Source organism: Macaca thibetana, chromosome 11 (assembly GCF_024542745.1).
Source record: "Macaca thibetana thibetana isolate TM-01 chromosome 11, ASM2454274v1, whole genome shotgun sequence".
Lineage (NCBI taxonomy): Eukaryota > Metazoa > Chordata > Mammalia > Primates > Cercopithecidae > Macaca > Macaca thibetana.
This window is the reverse complement of record NC_065588.1, coordinates 26401095-26420667: the sequence shown is the minus strand read 5'-3', so window position 1 is coordinate 26420667 and position 19573 is coordinate 26401095. Positions and strand designations below refer to the sequence as shown.

General features: G+C 39.4%; 2 protein-coding genes across 13 annotated transcripts in view; one reads left to right on the top strand and one right to left on the bottom strand.

The window, feature by feature from the left end:
• Positions 1–19573, bottom strand: part of MED21 (mediator complex subunit 21) — a 1150573-nt gene that overhangs the window by 740872 nt on the left and 390128 nt on the right. Inside the window, exon 1 of one of the 12 annotated variants that reach the window (XM_050746789.1) lies at positions 17694–17697. The exons of the other annotated variants lie outside the window; for them this stretch is intronic. The gene's annotated coding sequence lies outside the window, so the exon portion shown is untranslated. Of the gene's footprint in view, positions 1–17693; positions 17698–19573 lie in introns of those variants that run through there. 12 annotated transcript variants of the gene reach the window in all.
• The window catches only part of BHLHE41 (basic helix-loop-helix family member e41), a 348201-nt gene that overhangs the window by 158608 nt on the left and 170020 nt on the right, over positions 1–19573 (top strand). The gene's annotated exons all lie outside the window — the stretch shown is intronic.

Sequence of the window (19573 nt, the reverse complement as noted above, 5' to 3'; positions counted from 1 at the left end):
CAGCTACTTGGGAGGCTGAGGCAGGAGAATCACTTGAACCCAGAAGGTGGAGGTTGCAGTGAGCTAAGATCATGCCACTGGACTCCAACTTGGGTGACAGGGTGAGACTGTCTCAAAAACAAAAAACAAACAAAAAAACCCATTGTGCCTATTGATTAGCAACTTTCCATTTTCCCCATACCCCTGCCCCTAACAATAACTATTCTACCCTCTGTTTCTAAGAGTTTGCCTGTTTTAGACACTTCATGTAAGTGAAATTATGCAGTATTTGTCCTTTCGTGACTGGCTCATTTCACTTAATATAATGTTCTCAACGTTTATACATGTTGTTCCATGTGGCAGGCTTCCTTGTATGACTAAATAGTATTCTATTACATGTCTATATGACATTGTTAAAAATCCATTCATCTGTCAATGAACACTTAGTTTTTATGTCTACAGCTTGACGATTATAAATAGTGCTGCAATGAACATGGGAATGGTAATATCTCTTTGACATCCTGATTTCAGTTCTTTTGGACAAATACCAAGAAGTGAATTTGCTGAATCCTATGGTAGTTCTATTTTTAATATTTTGAAAAATCTCCATACTTTTTTTCATAGTGGCAGCACCATTTTGCATTCCCCTCCAACACTGTATAAGGATTCAAATTTCTTTACATTTTATCAACATGTGTTGTCTTTGTGTGTGTGTGTGTGTATTTTTATAATAGTCATCCTAACCAGTGTGAGGTGATATCTCATGGTGGTTTATACTTGCATTTCCCTGATAACTAGTGACACTGGGCATCTTTTCATAAACCTTTTGGCCATTTGTATGTCCACTTTGGAAAAATGTGTATTCAAGTCTTTAGCCCAATTATTTAAGCAGATTATTCATTTTGTTGTTGTTGTTGTTGTTTGTTTTTGTTTTTGTTTTTTTACTACTGAGTTATTGGAGTTTCTTATATATAAGCCTTCTTACACATTTTGGAAATTAACCTTTTATCAGAAATATGGTTTGCAAATATTTCCCAATTTTATAGGTTATCTTTTCACTCTGTTGACTGTTTCTTTGCTGGTAGAAGCTTTTTAGTTTGAGGCAGTCCCACTTGTCTATTTTGCTTTGTTACCTATGTTTTTTTGGTGTCATATCCACAAAATTATTGTCAAGGCCAACGTCATGAAGATTTCTCCCTATGTTTTCTTCTAGGAGTTTTACAGTTCCAGGTCTTACCTTTAAGACTTTAATCCATTTTGAGTTGATTTTTGTGTATGGTATAAAATAAAGGTCCAATTTTATTATTTTGCATGTGGATTTCCAGCTTTCTCAACACCATTTGTTGAAGAGACTATCCTTTCCCCATTTGTATATTGTTGACATCATTGTTACAGATCAGTTGACCATATATGTGTGGGTTTACTTCTGGATAACTGGTCTATATGTCTATCTTTATCCCACTACCACACTCTTTTGATTAGTATAACTTTGTGTTATATTTTGAAATCAGAAACTCTGATGCCTCTACCTTTGTTAGTTTTCAAGATTGCATTGATTGTTCAGGTTCTTTTGTGGCTCCATATGAACTGTGGAATTGGGTATTTTTTTCTATTTCTATAAAAAATGTCATTGGAATTTTGATAGGAATTGCATTGATCTGTAGATCATTTGGGGACATTTTAACAATATTAAGTATTCAAATCCATGAATGTAGGATGTCTTTCCATTTGTTTGCATCTTCTTTGATATCTTTTATCAGTGTTTTGTAGTTTTTCAGGATATAAGCCTTTTACTTTCCTACTTTAGTTGTATTCCTAAAAATCTTATTTTTTGATGTTATTGTAAGTGGGATTGTTTTCTTACTTTCTCAGATAGTTCATTATTAGTGAACTATGTTCATCAGTTTTGTAGTTTTCAGTATACAAGTCTTTTACTTTCCTAGTTAATTTCATTCCTAAAAATCTTTTTTCATGTTATTGTAAATGGGATTGCTTTCTTAGTGTCTCAGATAGTTCATTATTAGTTTACAGAAATGTAATTGATTTTCATATGTTAATTTTGTTTCTTATAGCTTTACTGAATTTATTATTTGTAACAGTTTTTTAGTGGAGTCTTTAGGCTTTTCTATATAAAATAATGTCATCTGAAAATACGGACAATTTTACTTATTCCTTTCTAATTTGGGTACCTTTTATTTCTTTTTCTTGCCTAGTTACTCTGGCTAGGACTTCCAGTACTCTGTTGAATAGAAAGGACTTGGTATCTATGCCTTCTTTCTGATCTTAGTGAAAAAGCTTTCAGTTTTCACCATTGACTATGATGACAGCTGTGAGCTTTCTGTATGTAACATTTATTATGTTGAGGTACTTTCTTCCTATTCCTAGTTTGCTGAGGGTTTTTATCATGAAAATGTGTTGAATTTTATCAAATTATTCTGCATCTATTGAGATAGTCATGCAATTTTATCCTTTATTCTGTTAATGTGATGTATCACATTAATTAATTTCCATATATTAAACCATCCTTGCATCCCAGGGATAAATCCCACTTATATGCTGTTGAATTGGTTTGCTGGCATTTTGTTGAAGATTTTTGTATGTATGTTCATCAGGACTATTAGCATATAGTTTTCTTATAGTGTCTTTGTTTAGTTTTGATATCAAGGTATTGCTGGCTTCATGAAAATGAGTTTGGAAGTGTTAGTTCCTTTTCAATTTTTGAAAAGAGTTTGAGAAAGCTTGGCATTAATTCTTCTTTAAATGTTTGGCAGAATTCACCAATGAAGCCATCTGGACCTGGAATTTTCTTCGTTAGAAGGTTTTTGATTACTGGCTGCTATGACTTGAGTGTGTACCCCAAAGTTCATGTGTTAGAAACTTAATCCCCAATGCAACAATGTTGAGAGGTGGGGCCTTTAAGGGATGATTATGTCATGAAGGCTCTGCCTTCATGAATGGGATAAAAGCATTAGCCTTATCACAGGAATGGGTTATTTATCATAGAAGTTGGTTCCTGATAAAGGGATGAGTTTGGCTTCTTTCCATTTACTTTTGCCCTCTTACCCTTCTGCCTTCCATCAGGGGATAATGCAGCACTAAGGCCCACTAAGATGCCAACAGCATGCTCTTGGACTTCCCAGCCTCCAGAATTGTGAGCCAAATAAATTTCTTTTCTTTATAAATTATCCAGTTTCAGGTATTCTGTTGTAGCAACACAAAATGGACTAGGATGCTGATTCAATCTCCTTATTAGTTATAGATCTGTTCAGACTTTATACTTCTTCGTGACGCAGTCTTGGTAGATTATATGTCTAGGAATGTATCCATTTCTTCAAGATTATCCAGTTTGTTGGCATTCATAATAGTCTCTTATGATCCTTTTTGTTCCTGTGGCATCAGTTGTAATGTTTCCTCTTTTACTTCTGATTTTATTTGAATTCTGTCTCTTTTTTCTTAGTCTAGCTAAAGGTGTGTCAACTTAAAAAATCCAATTCTTGGTTGTAATTATTTTTCTGTTGATTTTCTATTATATATTTCATTAATTTCTTCTCTAATATTTATTATTTACTTCCTTCTGTTAACTTTGGGCTTAGTTTGTTCTTCTAGTTTGTTGAGGTGTAAAGTTAGAGATATTTTTTCTTTTTTAATGTAGGTATTTATTACTATAAACTTTTCTCTTAGAACTGCTTTTGCTGCATCTCATTAGTTTGGTATATTGTGTTTTCAGTTTGTTTGTCTCAAGATGTTTTCTAATTTTCCTTTTGATTTCTTCTTTGACCCATTAGTTGCTCAAAAGCTATTGTATATTGTATTGCAGTCTTATAAGTTGAGAACTTTTGACACACACACGCACACACCCCCACACACATACATACGCACATATAACAAACTTCCCATTTAAGATGTAGACTATTTTCATCTCTTCAGAAAATTATTTTGTGTTCCTTTATGATCTCCTATCCCCTTTCACAGCTCTCAGACAATCACTGATCTGATTTCAGCCAATCACTGATCTGATTTCTATCATCATAGATTAATTTTTGCCAGTTCTAGAAATTCTTAGAAATGCAATCATACAGTGTATAATCTCTCATAAGTGGACTATTTTGCTTAGAATGATGTATTTTATATTTATCCATGTTGTTCTATGTATCAGTAGTTTGTATCTTTCTATTGCTAAGAATTTCATTATATGGAAATACCCCAATGTATTTGTTTTATTTATTTGTAGTTGGCGATTTGTGTTGTTTTCCAAACTTTTAACAAATAAAGTTGCTATAAATATTTTTCTATAAGTTATTTATTTATTTATTTTTGCACGCACTTTTTGTCTTGTGGGTAGATATCTAGGAGCAGAATTGCTGAGTGGTTTGGAAAGTTTATATTTCACAGTTAGAAATCTGCCAAACTGTTTTCCAAAGTTGCTATACTGTTTTGAAGAGTTCCAGTTGTTCTAAATTCTAACCAACAGTTGGAATTTTCAGTCCTTTTACTTTTAGCAATTCTGATGAGTATAAGATATTTTGTGGTATTAATTTTCATTTCTCTGACGCTTAATGATGTTGAAGATCTTTTCATGTGTTTATTGGCCATTTAGCTCTTCTTTTGTGAACTCTTCGTTCACATTTTGCCTATTTTTGTTTTATCTTCTTACTGCTGAGTTATAAGAGCTTTTAATATACTCTGGTTACAAGTTCTTTTCCAGATATGTGCATTGAAAATATTTTCTCCTAGCCGGGCGTGGTGGCTCACGCCTGTAATCCCAGCACTTTGGGAGGCCAAGACGGGCGGATCACGAGGTCAGGAGATCGAGACCATCCTGGCTAACACGGTGAAACCTCGTCTCTACTAAAAATGCAAAAAATTAGCCGGGCCTGGCGGAGGGCGCCTGTAGTCCCAGCTACTCGGAGGCTGAGGCAGGAGAATGGTGTGAACCTGGGAGGCGGAGCTTGCAGTGAGCCGAGATCGCGCCACTGCACTCCAGCCTGGGCGACAAAGCAAGACTCCATCTCACAAAAAAAAAAAAGAAAATATTTTCTCCTGTTTGTGGCTTGTGTTTTATTTTCTTTTTTGAAGAACAGAAGGTTTTAATTTTATATAAAGTCCAATTTATAATTTTTATAGCTAATAAAGTTAATATTTGTGTAAATCATGAAGTATAGACATCCATTTGTTTTTAAGACTCTAAATAGCTTAGTATTTATAACTGGTTATAGTTCAGGTAATAAAGAGCACAGGACAAAAGCCAACAAATGTGTATTTCAAAAGCTTAATTACAAAACAACGTATCTTAAACCAAGAGCTTTGAGGTTTAGTAAATGGGTCACAGGTACAAAGTAATCATTTTCTAAAGCGGAAGATGGCACAGTATATCCATGTGTCGTATCCATGTTGTTTCGCATTTAAAGCCTTGAGAAGGAGTCTTCTAGACGGTTTGCTTAGCATTTGTTTTTCCACCTGTTGACTCCTTCCCAGGAAGAGATTTGAAACCCATGCCACTCTAGTAATCTGCTTCCATGTGACTGAGGCTGTAGGATAGCAAAGTAACTACAGGTTAACAAAAGTAATTTTGTTGATACTTATTTGAAAATGCAGATGAATGGCAGTTTTGAAAATAATGTAGAAACATGCAGAAAAGTGACCTTCTAACCCTTTTATGTTGGGCAAAAGCATGGTGCTCCTCTACGCCTTGCTATTGTGTAGGCAGACTATGGACAGACAGCATAAGAGATTTCATAAACTCAGCTGGTCATGAATATCATCAGTCTGTGCCCTGGATGTTAGAGGACCTGTGTTTGAATTCAGCTCACTTTGACTTTCAGTGAATAAATTACCCTTTCTGAGTATCTGTGTTTTAGTTTGTAAAGGAGGGATGCTACCTTTGATGTTTGTTGTAATCATTAAATGATATAACACATGAGGAAACACCTAGTACATGGCGTTGTCTTATCTGCACAGGGTAAATACTTGATAGATGTTTGTTGAATCTGAATAAGTTGGATATTCAAGGTTGTTATTTAAACCAGAATATTCTATGAAAGCTACCACAGGCTGTTAGCACCTTATCTCAAGGTAGCCTTTCAGACTTCTCTGTTTACTGGCCAGGATCCTCTGGGAATGTACTACCAGATAGTCACTTTTGAGCAGGAAAAAAAAAAGTCCTATCAAAAAATGAAGAAGAAAATATCAAAAACATAAGGTATTTCCCAAAGTGGCATTCATCTGTTGGTGGGGTTTCACCTCTGGAGTAGGTTTCACACTAGGTTTCACACTTGGGCAGGCAGAGTAGATTATGTTGGCTGGGTGACCTTGGAGGGAGAGAAAAAAAGCCATAAGGGAAACATTAATGAGAAAGAAGCAGAATGCAAGGTCAGAAAGTCAGTGCTTTCTTATTTCACATTTAGCCTTTATCTTAGATCGTTAATGCTTCAACAGATTTTTCCACGTCACAGCAGGCAGACCTAGCATTCTGCCGGATAATATAGACAATTCAGAAACCAGTGTCTATTCTCTGCAAAGAGTAAGCCGGATAGATATAAAATACTAAATCAGGACCAAAATGATTGACAGACCATGAGCATTTTAGAGTTCAAAAGGAAGCGATATGGAGAATGGGGCTGCCCATGAAGGGCTTCAAAACAAGGGTTAGAAATATGATAGACATGCTCTCAGGGATGGATTAAACCTGGAAGGACACAAAGGAAACAAGGCTCCCCTGGGTCTTTAGGCCTTCATAAGTCTCAGTTCTAGTGTTACTCTACCGCTGTTACCCTTCTTGCTCTAATAAGTTGCTATCTCCAAAAAGAAATGGGTAAACTTGACATCCAACATTATACTCCACTATGATATCTTCAGCTATCATGTGGGTTCTTAAACTTTAAAAAAAAAAGAGGTACTATATTATTTTTCAAGTTCTCCTTTCCCCTGCAGCCCTGGCATAAGTAACTGGGTATGTGGGGCTGGAGGTAAGATTGAAGGGGTGAATAGGCATGGCATGATTTCAGCATCAAAGACTTCTCTTCACTGAAAATTACGTCTCTCCCATGATACTGACCCTGTGCTTCTGATAAAGCTTACGGGTTTGTCTTCCAAAACTGATGTATTTTCCAGAGCCTCTCTCATCTCCAAATCCATAAACATATTGAAACTTTTAAGATTGGACTATGCTTAGACTAATAACCGAGACCTCCTAACCCACAGGACTGTCTAATAAGTAGCACATCAGCTCCTTCAATATCTACCCGTGGGATCAAAGTAGAGGTGGTAGTGGAGCCATTGTGGGAACATAGTGGAGGTGGGGGATAAAAACACAGGCTTGTATCATCTAAAATGACTAAGCCCAAAGAAGGAATGGAGGAAACAAGAGAGTGTGAACATGAAGGAAAGTTCACTAAAGATATAGACAAAAAGAGCATTTTGTTTTTGTTTTTGTTTTTTGTTTTTTGTTTTTGAGATAGAGTCTCACTCTGTTGCCCAGGCTGGAGTGCAGTGGCGCAATTTCGGCTCACTGCAAGCTCCAGCTCACTGCAACTTTGGCTTCCCGTGTTCAAGTCATTCTCCTGCCTCAGCCTCCCAAGTAGCTGGGACTACAGGCATCCGCTACCCAAAAAAAGAAGCATTTTTAAGACAAGAGAATAAAATCTTATTGTTGGCAATACCCGTTCCTTATAGACAGACTCTTTCAGTTTGCCCACTTTAGGGTGGCATTTGGTTGACTAGCCCCTCGTCCATGCAATACTTTCTTGTTGCTGGTATAAATCACTACTCTGGGCATATTATCTTTTGTTAGTTTCCATCCCCATTGTAGAACCTGAGGGGTCAGATAGAGAACAGCAGCATGGGTAATGGTGTAGAGTTGAGATGAACCGTGGCTTTGGTTGAGAGATCAGATTTATCAATGTGGAAGACTCATGGGGAGAAACAATGGAAGATTCATTCATTAAGTTGATACTTGCAAAGCCCTCACTTCCACTACATGGAAAGACAGATAATAGAGAGTAAAAGACTGAAGACACTGAAAAGTCAAAAAGAAGATAGAAGTGAATACATTTTCCTCTGGATCTCAGTAGTAAAGGTGAAAGTATACATGTCAAGAGTAAGTAATCTCAGGCAAACACTGGAGAGTTATTCATGCAAACTTGTACTGAGAATTCACTACCTGGCAAGCAGTTTTCTATGAGCTACAGAGGGGCTGTGCGATGAAGGAGAGGGGAGTGGGAGACAACAAGGAGTGAAATATAAACCTGACAGTCAAAAGGTTTAAAGCTTATGGGAGAATCAGATAAACAAATAAGAAAAGTATAATGTTCCAAATGCCATAGTAAAAACATAAATCCACCGAGAAGTCCCCTTCTCAGTTCCCCCTAATCTGGGTCCTGACGTTGGCATGAGACCTGCTTTGGCTGAGAGTTTAACCACCTTTGAAGTTCAGTCCTCAGATTATCAGGCTGGGCTCTTTCTCTTCTTGCAGCTTCAGGAGATGAGGACTTCTGCATGAAAACAACAGAACCACAGTTCAATTATCTGTTACCCAGATATTTGTTGTGTTTCTGCAGAGCATCAATGGCCTTAGCAATCGGTATTGAGGAATATCATTATCCTTTTCGCTATAATTTCCTTCCTATGTCTCAGAAACCTGATACATCATACCCTCTAGTGCATTCTTTTCTACCAGTACACCTTCCCAGTTCACCACCAGTAAAAGTTTAACCATCAGATCAACACACTGGGCCAGGGGCTATCTGTGATCCATCTTCCACCAGCAATGGTATCCAGTACCCTCACTGCCAGCTGGAAATGAGACTGTAACTTACTGCGTATTTCCTAGGACTACTCTTACACTGGGTTCTCTAGAAGGAGACACTAAGACACATTTTGGGGTCAAGCCACTCATTATGGATGAACACCCAAAAAGGAAGAACAAAGAAGCAGGATTAAACAGAGAAAGTTGAAGATGACAGGGAGCTTAAGAGTTAAGATTCCAAGTCGATAATCCTGCAGTGGCTGAAACAACCAGGCCTTTAGACCCACTTTTCTCTGGCATGGATGTGGACCACTCCTGCAAGGATGCAAGACAAGGCAACTGAGGCAGACCCTAAAGAAGATGACAGCTGGACAGTATCAGCTAATCACACTGTCCACAACTGGGTGGCAGGTCATTCCTTGAAAGGGGATCTGGACCACCTACCATAGGCCTGAGCTAAGACAGAATGCAATCAGGAGATGACAGATGATAGACAGATAGATTGACAAATGGATATAGAGATGTGTGTATGCATATATATACACACACATATGTATACATGTAGACCAGAGAGAAGAGGAAGGAGGAGGCGGAGAAGGAGAAAAAGAAATTATGGAATAACATTAATATTACCTATAAATCTAGAAGATTAATTTGCAAAGATCAAGGATTATGTGGCTGGATATTTGAAGAAAATAAAGTATTTGGACATACTGGCCAGGAGAAACGTTTTAAGCCTTCTGACAGAATTTTAAAATCTCCCTAATGTTGCAGATCAGTTGGACTTTATAGTGTAAATTTACAGAAGGCCTGTCCCATAAGATTTTGAGTCTTTATCTCACAACCTGATATTGTCAAAGGCAGGTCCAGAGAACATAGTGGGTGCAGACCAGTTTTGGGGTGGCATGATGGATGTGGCTAAGTGCCAAATGGATAAAGGTGTCTAGGATGATGGGGACATTGTTGTAATTGCTGACCATGGACTTTAAGCTGAATGGAGCATTGAGTGGAGTCAGAAGGGCTGCTGTGTCCTGGTGTGATGGAAAAATGTGATAAGTGATTTAATCTAGCAGAAGGGTAGAAGAGGATTTTTAGTTCTTATGAGTGAGTGGAAGAGAGAACAGATGGAAAGGTTTCAAGAGAAAGATGAAAGGACCAATTTGAAATCTTGATTGGGACATCTCCCATGAAAAGACCCCGGATAAAGCTATGCAGGTGGAAGGCTGGTATGGATTCGAGATGAAGGCTGCTAAAATCATATAAGGCAAGAGAATGTGAGGAATGTTATCATCATTGTCATCAAGATGCTTTTAGCAAAGCCTGGAATAATCAGATTTGAATTTCAGGTTCTGCACAGAGCAAGGTAGTAGATGCCATATCTGGCCACTAGGAATTTACAATCTGTCCCTTCTGGGAGGAGATGAAAACCAGTCTCCCCATTCCTGGAAAAAAGACCTCTCTTGTTTTTTGCAAACTGAGAGGAACCAGGAAAACATTTTGGTGACAGGTATTAGCCTAAAATGCTAAAATATCTTGAAGCCTACTTTGGTGGACTGAGGGACAGAACACATTTTTAAAAACAGACGTCGAATGGCTTCTTCCTCTTTCACTTTCTGCCACAATGTCTGCTAGGCAAGGAAAATGACTCATTAATAAATTTAGCCCCAGAGGCCTGACTCATTCAGAAACCTCTTAACAACCACCTCACCCAATCTTACTCTACTTTAGCTAATGATATTCTCCAGCTTAGGCTGTCAGAATTATGCCTTACACATGGGTAATGGGTTTTATAGCTTGTACTAGAAGTACACTAATAGTATGAATTCACATTTTAGTGATGTTAAAGCTGAATGAAGTGAATCACCTTAGGCTAAATATCGAAGAGAGGATTAGATCGTACTTCTTATCCCCAAAATAGCAAGTGTCCACAGCAAAGCACTTAGCTTTAGAGCAGACACTCCAGTTGATAGGTTAAGGTCTGAACCCAGTGACCTCACAGAAATAACTACTACCAAATTTGAAGAAGTGGTAGCAGCTGTTTTAATGAGCAATTGAAGGGTAGGAATCATTTTTTATGAAATTTTGTATTTTCTGTACCTAGCACAGAACTTGGTAATAGATATTCAAAACAGATATTTGTTAAATGATTGAATAAATGAAGTATCTTAAATATCAATTTTTTTGTGATCACTGTCATCCCAGAGAGGAAATAAGAAAATGCATACTTTCTAGCTAAGGCAAACTGTGCAGTTTCAGCAGTGAAGTGTGCTCAAATCTAAGTATCAAGGATAAAGAAATCTATTGCATTGCAGGTCTTCAGTATCCTTGATCTTATTCTTTTGATTCGTGTTGATGCTAATATCCATGTAGTTTCTGGAGCAGAGGTAGGGGAGGAGCTCAACGTGATTTCAAACAGACCTCCAGCTTCCTGGCTTGGACTCCCCAAAGCTTCAACTTTTTATATTTATCATCTAAATCTCAGAAGTTTCTATTGCATCATCTGTGGTGTTAGTCAAGGTAGAGAATCATTGTGTATCATTGAGAAGTCAAATCCAACCAATTCATATTTACTGGCACATCTATAAGAAAGTAATTGAAGAGTTATAAGGTATAGGCTTTGCCTCAGGTCTTTTAATCTACCTGGGAGGAAGCGATATGAAAAATATGAAAAGATGACAATAAAAGGTGTAAATAGCAATTCAAGATAAATACTTGTCACAGGGCAACACATGACATTCATCTCCCCTTTTCTTGATTCCTACCAGACCTCAACTTTATTAAAGTATCCACTCCTCCTAGGTGATATGGGGGAGGTTCAGGTGTAGGTCCTAATTAGTATAAGACTTAGCATGTGCATTCTGATTGAGCCAACATTGGTGACATGCCGACTGCTGGACCAGTAACGGTAGCAATGCTACTGCCAGCAATAGGCATGTGACTGGTGTTGGCTCAGTCAGACTGAAAGGAGAGACAGTCACTGCCTGGGGAGAGAGTTCCTGCTCTCTGCCACTAGGTGTAAACAAAGAAGTGCGTCTCCCTAGCTGCTTTTGACGGCCATCTTATGCCCATGAAGAAAGCAGACATTGGATGGCAGTGTGGAGAAAACATGGATCTCCAACAACTCTTTTAAGTTCCCAAATCAACCTTGGAGCCTGTCCTAACTCAGGGCTCTTGCTGTGTGAGAAAATAAATTTCCCTTCTTGCTTAAGGTGGTTTGGTGGGGGATTTGTTTCCAGTAGGATTTCGAAGAGACAATGACCAATTGCCAAATGCGTGGGCAGATAATAATTACCGAGAGTCCAGAATGAGAAGAGTTCACATCAGGCTAGAGTGGTCAGGACGGCATTCAGAGAAACAGACGTGTTAAGAATGAATAGGGTTTGTACAGAGGAAGCGGCAGGAGAAAAGCATTCCAGTCAAAAATCAGAAGATGGAGGGAGTTTTAGGAGCAGAAAAGGAGTAGGGAGTGCAGAGCTGGGAAGGCAATGTCAGAGAAGATTTCAGAAGACCTTGAATTCTTACCACATGAAAGTCCCTGGAACCTTTCTATTTAGGCAGGAAGGCTTTAGGGGATCAAATTTTAACATGAGATTTGAGGGGACAAACACCCAAACTTCAGCAATGGCTTGCCCCATGGTTAGCACTGAAGTTGTTTTAAGGGAAGTCAAATAAGAGGTTGATATATACGCTATACAAAGAGCTGTTTGAAGTTGACAAGAAAAACGAAAAAAGAAAAAATATATTTTTTTTATTTTTAAAAAGACTTACTTGCAGCCTTATTTAGTGGAGGCAAAATGACAACATCTTTTAAAATTAAAAATGCATATAGCCTTTAATCAACCATCCACTTCGGGTTTTAATGTTATAGAAATCAAATACAGAAAGACATAAGTACACAGATATATATTGCAATGCTGCTTGTATGAGGGGGAAGAAATGGGGGAAAAGAGAAAACTCATAAAAAGAAGAGAGATTGAATAAATTGCAGAATATTATATGCCATCACAATCAATTGGTGCTGTTGTCAGTTGACATGAAAAGATTTACATGGGAATAATGATGGCTTAGATTTGTCTAGTGCTTACTAGGTGATAGGTGTGATTTCAAGTTCTTTACATATATGGCACACCTCATCTTATTGCACACACTTTACTATGCTTCACAAATACCACATTTTCACAAGTGGAAGATGTGTGGCAGCCCGGCACGGAGAAAGTCTATCAGCACCATTTTTCCAACCATGTGCTCACTTCCTGTCTCTGTGTCACATTTTGGTAATTTTCACAATATTTCAAACTTTTCATTATTATTATATCTGTTATGGTGATCTGTGATCCATGATTTTTAAAAAATTTTACTATTATAATTGTTTTGGGGCATCACAAACTGGACCCGTTTAAGACAGCAAACTTAATCAATGTTGTGTGTGTTCTGCCTACTCCACCAACCGGCTGTTCCCCTATTTCTCTACCTCTCCCCCAAGTCCCTGAGACACAAAAATATTGAAATTAGGTCAATTAATGACCCTGCAATGGCCTCTAGCTGTTAAAGTGAAAGGAAGGGTCACACTTCTCATACTTTAAATCAAAACCAGAAACGATGAAACTTGGTGAGGAAGGCATGTCAAAAATCAAGGCAGGTCAAAAGCTAGGCTTCTTCTATCAAACATTTAGCCAAGATGTGAATGCAGAAGACAGGTTCTTGAAGGAAATTAAAAGTGCTACTCCAGTGAACACACAAATTACGAGAAATTGAAACAGTCCTATTGCTGATATGGAGAATGTTGGAGTGGTCTGGAAAGAAGATCAAAGCAGCCACAACGTTCCTTTAAGCCAAAGCCTAATCCAGAGCAAGGCCCTAACTCACTTCAAGTCTATGAAGGCTGAGAAGAATGAGGAAGCTACAGAAGAAAATGTTGAATTTTGCAGAGGTTTGCTCTTGAGGTTTAAGGAAAGAAGCCCTTCCCATAAACTCCCAGAGCCCAGAGTTGTGGGGACAGGAAGCAGAGGTCTCCCAAGTGGGTCACTGGGAGTGATGGGAAGCAAGGCCATTCTTATGGCCACACTGTGTTTCCCAGATCCATTTATTCTACCTACTGGGGCCACAGCACAATACAATGGTCATTGATTTATGGCTGCTATTCTTACCAAGGATTCTCCAAGATGATTAATCCTGAATGCACTAAGACATCCATTCTACATAACGGATTAACTTTCTGCCTAAGAGTCTAGGGTAGTATTAGCTGTGGACCATCCTTGGAAGAAACAGGAGAATGGAGAAAATAGTTATGCAAATCGTTTTCAGTATGCCTTAACTCTCTCATGGAATTCTGATTTAGAAAGACAGAAGGTGTATCCCATATCCTACAAGACAGCATCTCATCTATACAAGTTAATATCTCCAAGTAGGTACTATGCTTCTGAAAGACCATTTCATCATTGTATCTGGCTAGTAACTTCTGGATGATGCATTGTGTGATAAGGCCAGTAGATTTTATGATCATATATTCACTGCCACATCTTCTTTGCTATAAAACAGTGGTTCTCCAGCATTGGTGTATATTAACATCACCTGAAGAAGGACTGAGTGGGGATAGTGGGCATGGTTAATGGGTACAGAAAGATACATACAGTTGAAAAGAATGAATAAGACCTAGTATTTGATAACACAACAGGGTGACTATAACCAATAATTATTGTACATTTTAAAATAACTTAAAGAGTACAACTGGATTGTTTATAACACAAAGGATAAATGCTTGAGAGAATAGATACCCCATTTTCCATGATACGATTATTGCTTATTGTATGCCTGTATCAAAGTATTTCATGCACCCCATTAATATACATACCTACTATGTACCCACAGTTAAAAAGAAGATCACCTGATGGGCTTGTTAAAACACAGATTTATGGGCGCTGCCTCAGAGTCTCATTCAGTAAGTCTGGGGTGGGACCCAAGAATTTGCATTTCTAATAAGTTCCCAAGTGATGCTGATGCCACTGGTCCAGAGACAACACTTTGAGAACCACTGCTTGACTGCTTGGGTTCCTTTGTCCAGTGCATTATTACACAAGCTGCTAAGTCAATGCATCGAACACTCTATAAGCGTTTGGATAGTACTGCAGGTTGTAGCCCTGCAGGCAGGAAAGACAAACCCATACCCAGAATATGTGCCACTGTTCCTTCCAAGTGGAGGGGATCCAATGTAATCAACTTACCATCAAGTGGTAGGTTGAACTCCTGGAAGGACTGGGTCATATCAGGGGCCTGACGATGGCAGACTGACAATTGTCAGTGGGAGTATCTAGATCAGCTTTGGTGAGTGGGAGCCTACGCTGTTGAACTCATGAATAGCTTCCAATCATGCTACTACAGTACTTCATTCACACACACATTGTGCCAGCACTCTCACCAATGAGAGAGGCTTGCTGGTGTCAACTAGCTAAGTCGTTCTGTCTGCTTGATATTTTAGTGCTCTGTTTGTGGTTAATGCTCTCTGGTAAGTGGATAGTATGGATACAATGATTTTCACATTGTGTGCATTCCAGTAAGACCATTCACATGCCTCTTTCTCAGATTTCATTGTCCAATCTTTCAATCTTTCTCTTTCCAGACCCCTGACAAAGCAGCTGAACCATTTACTACTGCCTATGAACCCACCTGTATTCTTACTGCAGGCCACTTTCTTTTCTACATGAAGTAGCTGACCAGGTATACCACCTGAGGCTCTGCCTATTGGGAGGATTTCTATTCACTGCTGTCTTTCAAGGTGTTCTCTGAGTAAGGTAGCAGCACTCACTTTTGGCTTGTATCCACAAGCTCAGCCTTTTTTTTTTCCTCCATCAATTGGTTATAAGGGACTTTCATGCAGCCACAGGTGTGAGCTGAGAGATGTGGCCAGACAGTGGGAGGTGACATGGGAGTCCAAGTCACCTGCTTGTGTGACTTCCTTGTTCCTTCTGGCCTTGCTTGTGACCTGTCCTGGATGTGTTATTTCCCTCTTACAATGGATTGTGGCTGATCCACCTGACTTTATGACTTGGTGAGTCTGCTAGGACCCAGGTCATGGGCAATTCTGACCACATGTTCACTTGCTGTTCCATTGTCAGGGATTTCATCTCTACCATAGTCGAGTAGCATTTAAGTAGTTATCTTTTGAAAGGTGTATAATTCTCTGCTGTACATAGTAGGCCTTAATCTAAAACCCTTGGAGTCTATATTGTGATTCTCCTACTAGTCTTGCCTTAAACACCACATGACAGCTTTTCTTACCATGGATGTCTCTAATATTATAGCATCTGCTGGGTCATATTGTCCAAAAAGCATGGTGGCCTGGACCACAGTCTGGACCTGCTACAGAGCTCTTCCTTGCTCTGGGCCTGTCTCAGAGCTGGACGCCTATGTCACCCAATAAATGGGTTTTATTAGCATTCTCCCATCCTCACAATGCCTAGTTAATCCTTTCACCAGTACATGGCTACCAGAGTAAGTGATGGTAGGACCCTTTGGGGAAGGACTGGGTGACTCATTACCATCTGTTTGCTGTGGTGTTGCAGTGTCCTGTCTCCCAGGAAAGCATCTCCTTCTTATAATGGGTTCTGCATTTGAAAACTAGTTCAGACCAGAAACTGAGTCATGAACTTACCTTCTTTGTTCCTTTCAGTCTTTACTTCCAATCTTTCAGAAAGTCTGTTGGCTTCATCTACAAAGCGTCCATTTAGGCTTGCTTTCTCTCTTTCTTTCTCTCTCTCTCTCTCTTTCTTTCTTTCTTTTCTTCTCTCTCTCTCTCTCTCTCTCTCTTTCTTTCTCTCTCTCTCTTTCTTTCTTTCTTTCTTTCTTTCTTTCTTTCTTTCTTTCTTTCTTTCTTTCTTTCTTTCTTTCTTTCTTTCTTTCTTTCTTTCTTTCTTTCTTTCTTTCTTTCTTTCTTTCTTTCTTTCTTTCTTTCTTTCTTTTTGATAGAGTTTCACTCTTGTTGCCCAGGCAGGAGTGCAGTGGCACTATCTTGGCTCACTGCAACCTCCGCTTTCCAGTTTCAAGCAATTCTCCTGCCTCAGCTTCCCAAGTAGCTGGGATTACAGGCACCAACCACCACGCCCAGCTAATTTTTATATTTTTAGTAGAGACAGGGTTTTGCCATGTTGGTCAGGCTCATCTAAAACTCCTGACCTTATGATCCACCCACTTTGGCCTCCCAAAGTGCTGGGATTATAGGCATGAACCACCTCACCCAGCCCACTTAGCCTTTCTATTCTAGGTGCTTAGGATTACAGAAGTAAAGAGAAAAACCCCAGAATCCATGTTGCATATATTTTAGTGAGTTATGCAGACCACAGATATGAATAGGTAAACATATAATATCAGATGACAAGCACCTGAAGGAGAATAAATTGGGATAAGAGACTACAGCATGATGGGGGCAGGGAGTGGAAGTGGGGTGGAGTGGGCTGTGCTTTTGTAGATAGGGTGGCCAGGGCAGGTCTCTTTGAAAAGGTGACATTTAGGTAGAGACATACCTCAGGTGGAGAACTAAGGCAAGTGAGTGAATGGAGGAAGTGTATTCCAAACCCTGCCTAGTTATCTCCATCTACGTTCCTGCCATCCTAGCTCGTGGTGCCACTCTCAGCAACCTCCTAACTAGTGTTCCTGTTTTGATCTTCCCATTTGCACAATCCATTCAACATGTAGCAAATGATCTTTCCAAAGCATAAGTTTAATTCAAGCCACTCATCTGCTGAAAACCTTCCAATGCCTTCCTATTGCACTTAGAAAGAGACCCAAACTCCTCACTGTTACTCTCAAGTTTCCACATCATCTGGCCCTGTCTACCTTTCTAACCTTATTTCTTCCCACCTTCCTCTCACTGACCACCCTCTAGTCACTCTGGCTTACTTTCTATTTGAAACTGTGGAGGTAGGGTTCTCCCTCAGTGCTATCATGTGTGGCTCCCTCTGCTCAGATTATTTCCGCCCCCCGCCCCACCGCCCCCGATCCCTTAACACTTTGGATTCATCTTACAATTCAGAACTCATCTCCTATGTCACCTTCTCAGAGGTGCTTGTCCTGACATCCTCCCCACCTAAAACTGACTGCACTCATCTCCACTGTCAGTCCACCTTATCACTTTTTCTTCACAGCACATATCACTATATGAAATGTTATGTATTTAATTGCTATTCTGTTCCTATTTTGTCTCTCCCTCCCCCATTTCTCAGTGAGCTCCATCACTGAAAGGCTCTTGCCCCTTTCATTCAGTGCTCTATCCTCTGCATCCCAATAAAATAGTCACTCAACTCATATTTGTAGAAAAAAGAAATGAGTCAATAAGAAACCCCTTCACCTGATGCTTGAGTCTCTCTCCACCAACACTTTATTGGTATGTGTGAAATTAAACCCAATAATGTGGCCGGGCATGGTGGCTCACGCCTGTAACCCCAGCACTTTGGGAGGCCGAGGCAGGCGAATCACGAGGTTAGGAGATCGAGATCATCCTGGCTAACATGGTGAAACCCCGTCTCTACTAAAAATATAAAAAATTAGCCAGGTGTGGTGGTGGGCACCTGTAGTCCCAGCTACTTGAGAGGCTGAGGCAGGAGAATGGCGTGAACCTGGGAGGTGGAGCTTGCAGTGAGCCGAGATCGCGCCACTGCACTCCAGCCTGGGCAACAGAGTGAGACTCCGTCTCAAAAAATAAATAAATAAATAAATAAACCCAATAATGTGTTTATGGCCCAGTCCTGAACATTTTAAGAAGCCACGCTCCACTCACCACCTCCCACTCTCATACATTAGCCAGTTCTCAATAACCCCTGGCAACCTGGAGAAGATCTCAGCTTCTTTCTTCAATGTAATCAATGCAAACCACTCTGGGACCAATTTCATAACCTGTTCCTGCCTCTTAGCCTCCTGGACTCCTGCTTTGTTCCTCGACTTAGGGCATGCACATGCTTTGAAGTGTCCTTAGGCATCAGTAACAGAGGACCAGATGCCTGCATCATTACCCCATCTCCACTTGTGAATTTTCCATACAATGTGCACTGATACTGAAGACTATTTCCCACTTTCACTTGTGACTTTTCCATTCTATTTCTTCTTTCTATGTTTTTATCTGCTATGCTCTAAGGCAACTGTGTTCCCAGATTTATCTGACTGTTTTTCGCCCCACAACACACTATGTTGAGTTAAAAGTCTAGCCTCTCCCCAGACACATTCTTTCTGTGCATGTGAAATGTAAACCACCCATGGCCAAGAACCTAGTATTCCAGGATTTTAAGCCAGTGGGCCCCAAATCCAAATCCAGTTTGTCAACACCACCTGGGTAGGCAGTCATCGATCTCCCAGCTCTTTCCCTTTCATCTCAAATCCAGATTCTCAGTAGTATTAAGTGATAGAAAACAGCACCTGTGCCCCAAGTTATTTGGTGTTTTTATTCGAGAGTTAATATTCTCTGAAGATACTTTCCTGAGGGCCTCTAATTGTCTGTTTTCAGACCCAAATACTGCTTCTGTTTTCCCTCTGCAACAATCAGGTTTCCCGTGGACAGGTTTTAGTTTTGAAGGTCTCTTTACAATCAATTCTGATATAGGCCAATAATCTCTTTGTTCGCATATTTCCGTATATCTAGAGCTCTTTCTATTAGATGTATTGAAACTATTTGTGCCTTAAAAATATAGTTCCGTATGGAGATGAAATCTAGAGTCAAGAGATATGTGTGTCCCACATGAAGAAGAATGGGTAGGTGAAAACAAAAAGGAGATAATAGAGGAAAAATGGACTCAGTTCCTGGCAAGAATTATGATGCCCACGGATACATGAGAACTTCTAAAACCTGCCAATGGAAAAGGAGGAGTC